Source organism: Rattus norvegicus, chromosome 11 (assembly GCF_036323735.1).
Source record: "Rattus norvegicus strain BN/NHsdMcwi chromosome 11, GRCr8, whole genome shotgun sequence".
Classification (NCBI taxonomy): domain Eukaryota; kingdom Metazoa; phylum Chordata; class Mammalia; order Rodentia; family Muridae; genus Rattus; species Rattus norvegicus.
The window spans coordinates 39,718,886-39,729,442 of NC_086029.1; the positions used below are offsets into that span (position 1 = coordinate 39,718,886).

At 41.1% G+C, this 10,557-nt stretch overlaps 1 pseudogene; it reads left to right on the forward strand.

The window, feature by feature from the left end:
* Positions 1 to 2,271: 2,271 nt before the first annotated feature.
* On the forward strand, positions 2,272 to 4,966 carry LOC134480964 (tricarboxylate transport protein, mitochondrial-like; annotated as a pseudogene).
* The last annotated feature ends 5,591 nt before the right edge of the window (positions 4,967 to 10,557 follow it).

A 10,557-nucleotide genomic window follows, 5' to 3' on the forward strand; every position in this document is an offset into this window, starting at 1 on the left:
AAAGAGCAGAGACAAAGACAGAAAGAGAAAGAGATAGAGAGACAGAGAGATAGAGAGAGACAGAGAGAGAGTTTTCTCTAAGAGCGTGGCTCATGGTAAGTCTAACACACTCCAGTGGGTGACCATTTCCCCAAAAGTATTTAGGCAGCACTAATGGGACTTAGTAGATTTTGACTTTAAAAAAGAAAAAATGCATAAGGACACAAAGTTGTGTGGGCCTGGAATGTGGGGTTCTTCCATAAGATATGGGAGGTGGGTGAACATGGACAATATACAACGTATAGCATCACACAAAAATTAGTTGAAACATTTTTAAAAAATGATATGTCGAGGTAACCGATGTTTCTGCAACTGGTTTTGTTTTATAAATAGGGTTGTAGCTTCTGTTTCCTATCAGATAGCTCATAGAGACATTGCGTATTTTGATATATGTTTTGAATACTTTTATAATGATGTTAATGACCTAAATTTTTGGCACTACCCACACGTAATATTATCGCTTAAGCATTCAAGTATGGCATCATTCGTCCTGGTATTTATACCCCAACCTAATAACTTTATTTGAATGAGATTTCTGAATCTTGAAGCAATCCTTTCCACACATTCTATTTTTAGAAGGAGCCTTGTAGCCTGTGGTGTGTCCATTCCAGTGAATGTGATGAAATGCATAGAAACTTACCAGCAAGAAAGAGGCCTATTAGTCATTCAGTAGTGTTAATCTGTCAGGCATTACCTCATGAGTCATTTAGAGGAAAGGGTAGGGCTTCCTCTTGAATTCATTACAGCGTGAAAGGTAACATTTAGAAGGCAAAGTACACAAATGAGACTGCACCTCTCAGGTGGAGGTGCGTTTCCCATGAGAAAGTGCAGTTTGACTTAAAAAGAGGCAGTATCCTTTTGGTATTTGATCCTAAATAAGTGACTGGGAAATTTCTGAGCTCATTAGTAAATTATTCAGAATAACCAATGGAGAGAAAAGAGCAACACAAATAAAAACTGTAGAAATTAGAAAGAGTGGGAGGAAGAACAGATATACTTAAGGAAATGGTATAAATAGTTTTTCAAATGAACTTAGAATTTTTTTCTAGCTGCATGAAGATCTAATCTTCATGTTTTAACAAACACAAAATAGCTAAAATTAATTATTTCTCTCCTGTCCTTACCTTACATGTCACAAGTTAAAAACTAAGGCCTTCAAAACTAAGGTATGTGTGTGCTTGGTTAAATATTAAGGCACTTTAAATTGAATTTAGTAAAATTGCATTACATCAAATTATGCTTAAGCTAAAACCCCTTCCTTTCTTTCAAATATTAAAACTTAAAAGAAGAGATGGCCATGAAAAGGTTATAAAAAATATGTAATTATCAGCGCCCCTGAGCAATTGCTGCCCCTCAATTTCCTCAATGTGAATGCAGCATTCCACAAACCCTTACATGTCTGACAGGTTGTCCTGAGAATCAGTTGAAACGATGTATGTGACAGCACTCAAAATCTCAGCTAACGTCATTGACCGTAAGGAATAACTGAAAGGATTTGAAGTTATTTAGCCTGAAAATGAGAACAGATGAACACACTCAATGTCATCAAACACTTCAAGGCTGAACCACAGAAATGGTTCTGGATACACAATACAACTGTCTGTGTACACACACACACACACACAGAGAGAGAGAGAGAGACAGAGAGACAGAGAGACAGAGAGACAGAGACAGAGAGAGCTGCACACACAATGACCAACAGCTGCTATAAATGACAGAAAACACACTTTAATCTCACTAAAGGATATTTCTAGTAGACCTTTTGGAAACTTTGAGTCTCCAACACTAGAAATATCCAGGCATGAGTTAGAAGGCACCATTATTATGCTGGTGAGGCTAAGGAGAAAGTTCATGCGTTAAATTGGCAACTGAGCCGTAGGAGCTACACGATTTCTGCCATAGTCAAAAATATTGTATATGAAAACATCCAGTTTATATTTTCCATTCTGTCTCCTTAAATATCAAAAGTTCCCTAAGTAGGCTTTCAAAGTACTACAAGGACAACAGTCTGAACTTTTCATCACCTCTGCTTCAGGAAGAAAGTAGCAAAACAAAGGGGACAGCAGTGAGCATGACAGGAAATTTAATCGATTCAAGTGAACAGTCACACTGCAGGAAAGGAACCAGGACCTGGACCAGAACCCGTCGCGGTCTCAGTAGCCTCCGCCCTTCCCGCCCTTCCGGAGTGTCCCTCACTCGAGGAGGCTCGACCAGAAGTTGATTCCAAGCGCCCTCCTCCTGCCCGCCATGGCTGCGCCTCGCGCACCCCGCGCTCTGACCTCTGCCTCGCCTGGGTCTGGGAAAGCCAACTGACACACCCAGGGAAGGCGATCCTAGCAGGTGGCCTGGCTGGAGGCATCGAAATCTGCATCACCTTCCCGACTGAATACGTGAAGACTCAACTGCAGCTAGATGAAAGCTCGAGTCCGCCTCGGTACCGGGGCATCTGGGACTGCGTGCGACGAACTGTCGGCTGCCATCCTGGGCCTGTACCGAGGCTGCATCCTGGGCCTGTACCGCGGCCTCAGCTCCTTGCTTTATGGCTCCATCCCCAAGGCGGCTGTCAGGTTTGAGATGTTCGAGTTCCTCAGCAACAACATGAAGGCAGAAGCAGTGATAGCCATGTGCCCCATGGGGACCATCAAGGTGAAATTCAGCCATGACCAGACTTCCTCTAACCCCAAGTACGGAGGATTTTTCCACGGGGTTAGAGAGATTATTCTGGAACAAGGGCTAAAGGAGACATACCAAGGCCTCACAGCTACTGTACTAAAGCAGGGCTCAAACCAACCCATCCGATTCTTCGTCGCGACCTCCCTACGCAACTGGTACCAAGGAGACAACCACAACAAACCTATGAACCCACTGATCACGGGGATCTTTGGAGCTGTTGCGGGTGCTGCCAGTGTCTTTGGAAACACATCCTTGGATGTGATCCAGACTAGGATACAGGGCCTGGAGGCACACAAATACGGGAACACGCTGGACTGTGGCATGCAGATCCTGAAGAATGAGGGCCCAAGGCATTCTACAAGGGCACCGTTCCCCGCTGGGCCGAGTCTGCCTGGACGTGGCCATCATATTCGTCATCTATGATGAAGTGGTGAAGCTGCTTAATAAAGTGTGGCAGACAGACTAACCCTGGAGGGTACAGTGGGGTGTCCCAGCTCCTCCAGGCCAGACCCTCACCACCTACTCTGATGATTCCAGTGCAGTAGTGCCAAAGGGCCCCCTCCTTTGTCCCTCAAGTTCTGTGGCCTGGTGTGTCATAGTGAGACTGTCATGTGTTCCTTAGTTCTGTACTCCCATGTGGTCTATGTGTAACACTACTATTGTATCTGTGTCCAGCCTGGCCGTGGCTGGGTGTCTCTTTGACCGGTGAAGATGTGCTAACTTACCCATGTGCTTGCCTGTGAGCCATGTGCCTGTTTCATGTTCTATATCATGTGACCCTGTGCCCCACCTCATGGGGTCCTATGTGCCCTGGTCCATGGTCTTGGAGCCATGGTCAGGTCACAGTCCTTCCACTCCCTATAGCAAGGGCGTCCTGGCCTGGCCTACCAAAGCTGCCTTTCAGCTTCCGCCTGGCTTCACCACATTCCAGGGGCTATAGGCCCTCCTGCCTCTCCCGCCATTGGCTTTAAATGGCCCTCATGCCCTCCCAGTCTCTGCTCAGAGCAGGGTGGCACTGGCCACTCTCAGGACCACCTTGCCAAGGAGAATAAACTGGATCCTGTTGTAAAAAAAAAAAAAAAAAAAAAAAGAAGGTAGACACAAAAGATAAATATAACCAAAGCTGACCCACATTGCAGTATAGAGAACCAATTTCCAATCCTGTTGACTCTCACATCCCAACACACACATACACACACACACATACACCACAAACACACACACACACACACACACAAGCACACACCACAAACAAGACAACCATTACCACCACCACCACAAAACACCCCCCTCATATTTAAGTTTCATCCAATCAACATGAAAACTTTATCAAGAAATTTCTACCATAAAGTAAATCTTCATTCTAAAATTCCACTAAAATGACAAATACATTTGAGTCTTGTGCAAGAGATATTTCTTTTGTTAATTTTTAATAATGTTGACTATTTAACGGGGTACATGTATATGTACAGGCAAGTTTGTGCCATGATGTACCTGTGGGATCAGAGGACAACGTGTAAGAACCAGTTCTTCCCTTCTACCATGTGGGTTCCTGGGATAGAAATCAGATAATCAGTCTTGGCAACAGGCAACTTCACTCACTGAGCCATCTCATCTCTCTGATCCACAAATGTTATTTCTATTACAAGCACACATGCACGCGTGCACACACACACACACACACACACACACACACACACACATACACACACACAATTTTAAGCATAATTTCTTAAACTTCCATTTAATTTTAAATATTTGAAAGGTAATTTTTTAAGTAAATATGGCAAAGAAGTTAGGCTGAGGCTCGCCTGAAAATCTGAGACCCATAGCTATTCAAACATCTCACCAGAAATGGAAAATCATGAAATCTGAAGTTTTTTGAAGTATTAAAAAAAGCCATCCTATTATAAAAATAGAAGTTTTCATTTCTCCACTTTTCCATGTTTTTCCACTAATATAATTGTTGGAGCCATAAATCATTTCAACAGAAAGCAAGCAAGTAGAAAGAAATCAAACATACTCAATGGGCTGGAAACCATAAAATAAACAGGAAGTCCAAACTAAAAATTTGAACGTATAAGATAATAACAGCTATTTGTATTTTATTCAAATCAGAAAAAAATACTTCAACTTTATAGAGTCCAGATGAAATCGGAGTTCTATAACTTTGTCTCTTTTCCTCGTTGTTTCAAAGAGAATAAGGAAAAATGCTTGAGCCCAACTAGAACACAATAAAAATAGTTATAAAATATACACAAACTATTTAAAAGAATCTTTGAACTCATACAAAACACATTGAATTGTGGATTCTTCTTAATTTACTGCTAATTTAATATCCTTTGATTTAAAATGAAATCTCTAATGACAATTTTCAAGTTTTGACACTTCAAAGACATACAATGAGTCCAATTTTTGTTAGAATTAAGTTTGGGAAATATTGCAAACAAGAAAAGTGAGAGTATTGAAGTACTTCTAGAATTTTAGAGTTAGGGAGAACTTCAGTTCAGTATTTCTCAAAAGGTATTATGCTTTAATATATGTTTCATATCAAAATCCCCTTCCCAAGAAATGTTGAAGAAGCTATGTTTTAAGCATCACTTGTTGAGGACTGTCTAAAAAAAGAAATAGAGGAAGAAAAGGAGGAATGAAAGGAGTCACTTCTCCTCTTCCTGTTTCTTCTTTTTGTTTTTTGTTTTTGTTTTGGTTTTGTTTTTGTTTTGTTTTTTGTTTTTGTTTTTGTTTTCTTTTTTTTTTGAAAGCCACTTCTACCCATCCCTTGACAAGCACCAATCCATGAGTCTATTAATAACAGTCTATTAGGCTTACAGACAGGAGCCTAGCATGGTTGTTCTCTGAGGGGCTTTACCCAGCAATTGACCAAAACAGATGCAGATACCCACAGCCTAACATTGATTAGAGGTCGGAGACCCTTATAGAAGAGTTGGGATGAGCTGAGGGAAGGATTAAAGGCCCTGAAGGGAATGAGAACCCCACAGGAAGGTGACAGTGCCAACTAACCTGGACCCTGGGAGCTCTCAGAGACTGAGCCACCAACCAAAGGGCATTCACAGGTAAGACGGAGACCCCAGCAGATATGTAACAGAGGGAGAGGATTACCTAATCTTGCAGAGACTTTGTGCACTAGGGGGGGGTGACACCCAGAGGGGCTGCACCCTCTCAGAGGCAAAGGCAGGGAAGGGGGCAAGGACTCTGTGAGACGAGGACCAGGAGGAGGGCAGCATTTGGGATGAAAAGAATCTACTTCTCAGTGTGAGATGTAGCCTAACTGGTAGAGTATTTGCCTAACACGCACAGCACACTGGACTTGATCCTCCGAAACTGTATGAACCAGACATGGTAATGTCCCTAGGATTGTTGTAGCTGTTATTGTCCTATGACACTTTGAGAGACCACTTCAGAAGGCTCAATAATGAGTTTATACAGGTACCTAGAGTCAAGTCATTGTGAAAACATTGCCATGTATTTCTGAATCTACCAGTGAACACACACAGACTTGATACCCAAGCTCTCCGTCGCCCTCCAGAATCTAGCGTGGCTACAGCTGGTATTTATTCAGACTGGTCAGTGACAGGCTGACCAGGCACTGATTGTAATACAGTTCCCTACCACAGACAAGCCTGTGCCGGATTGGAGGTCCTCGACCAATGTCTGTGACTGATTCTGTAGAAAGCATCAGAGATGAGGCAGGACAGACCGTTGTTTATCTTTACTCTTTCCCCAAACTCAACCGTGGGTCCACATTAGAGAAACGTTGATCTCCTCCAGCCTCTTAATTTGCAAATGAGAAAATTTGCAAAGGGCTGAAATAACTTACTTGAGGTCAGAGAGCTGAAAAGAAGCCTACATGGGTTGAGAATTCAGTCTTTTTCAGTGCTAAAGGCCATGCATGGCTGAAATTTCCTAAAAACGAAACGGTGTCCATCCCATCTCTCAGAGAGTGGTGAAAACCCGTACACGCATCCGTTAAACTACTTGACTCTCGCTGAGCCAAAACCAAATCACAGCTACTTTAACTTCGGATCTGTGGTAAGACGTTTTCATCCAGGTAGTTGGGGCAGTCTATGAACTGTTTGCTGCTATCTAAAATCTTTAGAGCGAGCTGTCTAAAATGCCTCACTGGCAATACAGAGCTGGGCTAGTAGTGGCTTAATGTCACGTGACTGCTTCGGAACGAGTCCAAGATGAGAACTTGAACCTCCTTCCTCTCTGTGGTGCGCTTCCTCCACGCCACATTAATGTTTTTTGAAGGAAGTATCCGTGTTTTAGCACGACCCAAGCCGCTCCGTAACCAGGTTGCTGACTACAAATCTACTTTTCTTGAGGACAAGGTGTGAATAACTCCGGAGTAAAGAAACCAGCAATGGCCTGCTGTAGGTTTGAGGAAACTGGCCCCTGTCGGGATGCAGACACGTGGTGTTTAAAAGACTCACTGAACTGTCAGAAGTTCCCTGAAGTTCCATGAGGACTAAAGAAGGCTTGCAAAAGTACCGGTAAGTGAAAACAAAATGTTTCGCCATACGCCTTCTTAAAAAATTATTTTCCAGCTGCAGTCAAATTCACTTTTAACAACTGAGTCCCAAACTCCTCAGCCTCGGGCTACCTCGAGATGGCCCTAGGGTGTATCTATTACAGACTAAATGATCTCTAGTGAGAAACTGGGGAGCTGTGTCCCCCTGTACTTCACCCTCAAACTCCTGCAAACAACCAGTGCACAGTAGTAACTGCCGTGTTACTAGATAAGGTTACAGCAGGGATCGGGAGGTGTCTGTGACGCAAATTAAAGACAAATTATAACAATGTTAACACAGAAGGGTTTTGCAAAGGAAGAACACCGTCACGTTGCCATGATTTTTTTTTTTCCTTTTTGGATCCAATTCTGAAAAAAAAAAAAAAAGGAAGTACCTTCAATAAATCATCTTCCTAATGGAAATGACAGAATTATTCTCCCAGGAGAACAGCACAAACTTCCCTTCACATCCCTCAGAATGGGAGGAGGAAGGAAATGGGGACACAGTTTCCTTGGAGGATCTAAGGCTTCCTGGACATTTGTTCCCCTTTGTCCCATGCAAGTCACTTGTAACAACCTTTAAAGTCATTATTCATAGACACAGGATAATATCCTGCTCAAAAATTATACTATAACTTTGTTAGTTTCTTTAAAAAGCAGTTTCTAAAGTTTATTACAAAGAAAAGTATCATGTATTCAAGTAAAGAGAACGGTGAATTCTTGTAAGTTGCCTTTTTATTAACAATTTTAAAAATAAAAATGCAAAAAAGACCAGTCGGTACCAACAGTGGAGCTTAGAGAAGGTTGGGTATAATTATCTTCCCTTGGCTATGTTCTTCTGTTCAAAATCATTCTATATAGTTATAATTTAATTATCACACGCTGGCAACTTAAAATCACTTATCTCTATGATATGTAAGCATCAGGGAGGCTTTACTGCATCTCAACTTCTCATCAGAGTCATGTTGGGTGGTGTCTCAAAGCTTTAAAACCAGGCCTAACCTTCACCTTCTTCACCCCTGTGTTACTCTTAATTAAGAAATTGTAATGAACTTTGTGCAACTTTTGGCAAGAACAACTTCAATTCATTCCTTTTTGAATGAATCTGTTAGAAGTCAAGGGGTTTTTTTTTTCTATTCCAAACCTTAGGAAGTGCCACTCCCCACCCAGCCTTGACTTCTGAGAAATTCTTGCCCAGGTCATCAGGGAGTAAGAGGCCACTTTTGAGGAAGAGCCATTTATACAGAAGTCTTGATATTTTTTTAAACACAGAGAAAATATCATTTGACTAAAGCTAGGTATATGGCATGGCATATGCCCCACTGTTTTATGAATTATGCCAAAACATTTGACCAGATCTTTGAAACTTTTCCCATCCTCATGGAAGTTTGTTATTTGTTCTGATTTTGGCATGGTGACAAGGTGACCTGGGGCACTGCCTCAAAAATCATAGTGGCTTTTTGTACAACAAAAAAATTAATGAATTAGAGGAAATTTTTTAAAAGTTCACAATGAATACCCCATTTCAATCATAGATAGATAGATAGATAGATACATACATACATACATATATATATACATACATCGAGACATAAAGATACAGATATATAGAGATATAGTATATTTTTCCTTTCTTACTTCTTTCATGAAATATTTAAGCTGCAAAGATACTAGGAACCTCTAAGACCTTTTGAAGATGTCTCTATGGTTCTCACATTTTTCCATTTAAGCAACTTCATAAAGCCAGAATTTCCTTTCATATTTTAACCAAACAACATACTGTAATAAATCCATGGGAAAATAGAGAAAAGAATTTATTTTCTATTAAGTTAGATACTGCTAAGACCTGAAAAGTGTAATACCAACATTTTCTTACCGATTTGGGAAAACATATCTTTCACAAAAACATTTTTTATTTTTATTTGCTTATAACTTCACACATGAGTACTGTATTCGGACCATTTCTACTTCCCCTTCCCCCACCACACTCTCCCCATGACCCCCCACCCCCCACCACCACTACCACCACTCCTTCTGCAATCCATTACCTCCTCTTTTACAATTATCATTGTTGCCTGTGTATAACGCCCACAGCCTGTTTAGTGCTGCTTTTATTACATGTGTGTAGAGCTCACCACTTGAGATTGGATACTGCATCATGGGGGGCTTACTCCTGGAGAAAACAAATTCTCCCTCCTTCAGTAGCCTTGAAGATCTATAAATCTTCATCCAGAGGTGGAGACCTATAAAATATCATTCATCCACCCGGGAAAGTCAAACACTCGAACAGTGTGGTCTTTGGGCTTGTCTTCTGTTGGCAACCCTACAGCTGAGAAGCCATGAGTACAGCTTCCCTGATCCAGAGGGCACTACTAGTAACTGCCCTAATCATAGGCCTCTTACAATCTTTCTAAATATTTTGTAAAAACATCAGTATTTTTAGTTTGCTTATTACTGTTACTTGAAGTGTGCTATTGTTTTAATTTCCAACAAATATAACATATGCATGTGTCCAACTCAAGCAAGAGTTCTCGGGGTTCCTCAACCTTCCCATGTAAAAGAAGTCTAAGACCAAAACTGGTCTGAGACTTGTTAAAATGGACAGACCTCTTTGTAGGCTTTACATGCAACATTTCTAGCAAGGAACAAAATTTCTACACAATTCTCAAAGACATTCCCCCAAAACTTTGAAACTCAATTGGTTTCTAAACAGCCCTCATCCTTGTTGTAGACCCTGAGCAGAGAGGAAAAACAGAAGATAATGTTCTGAGTAAGTGTAGGTAGATCTGAACTATAGATTTTAATAGCCTTATCCTTAAAGAGAGGGGCACATAAAACAAGCACACGTCATACCATGGAGCAGTTTCAGCAACACACATACTTACACTTCTGTATTTATTTGGTGAACCATCTATCTTACATGGAGATTTCTTTTAATTTGTAATAAGTATTAACAACTTTACCCACCCTCTAAGGAGTTTCCCAAGTGCACAACTGTGTACCAAATACAGCAGTAAATGGAGACTTCATGCTTCCGTACTCACATCTAGCTATGACTTCACTCACACCGTGCCACATATTATAAATTTCTCTTGTACTTTTTTTTTCTGAAAGTCAAGATAAACTATACCTTCTAACAAAACGCCTTGATGAAACTCCGTGAAATAGATTACACAAATGACCACACACACACACACACACACACACACACACACACACCCTTTTTTTAACATTTTAACATAGCTTCCTATTCTGTAATGTTAATCTTCATTGTCAAGTTGGAGACACCTAAAATCACCTAAGAGATGCACCTA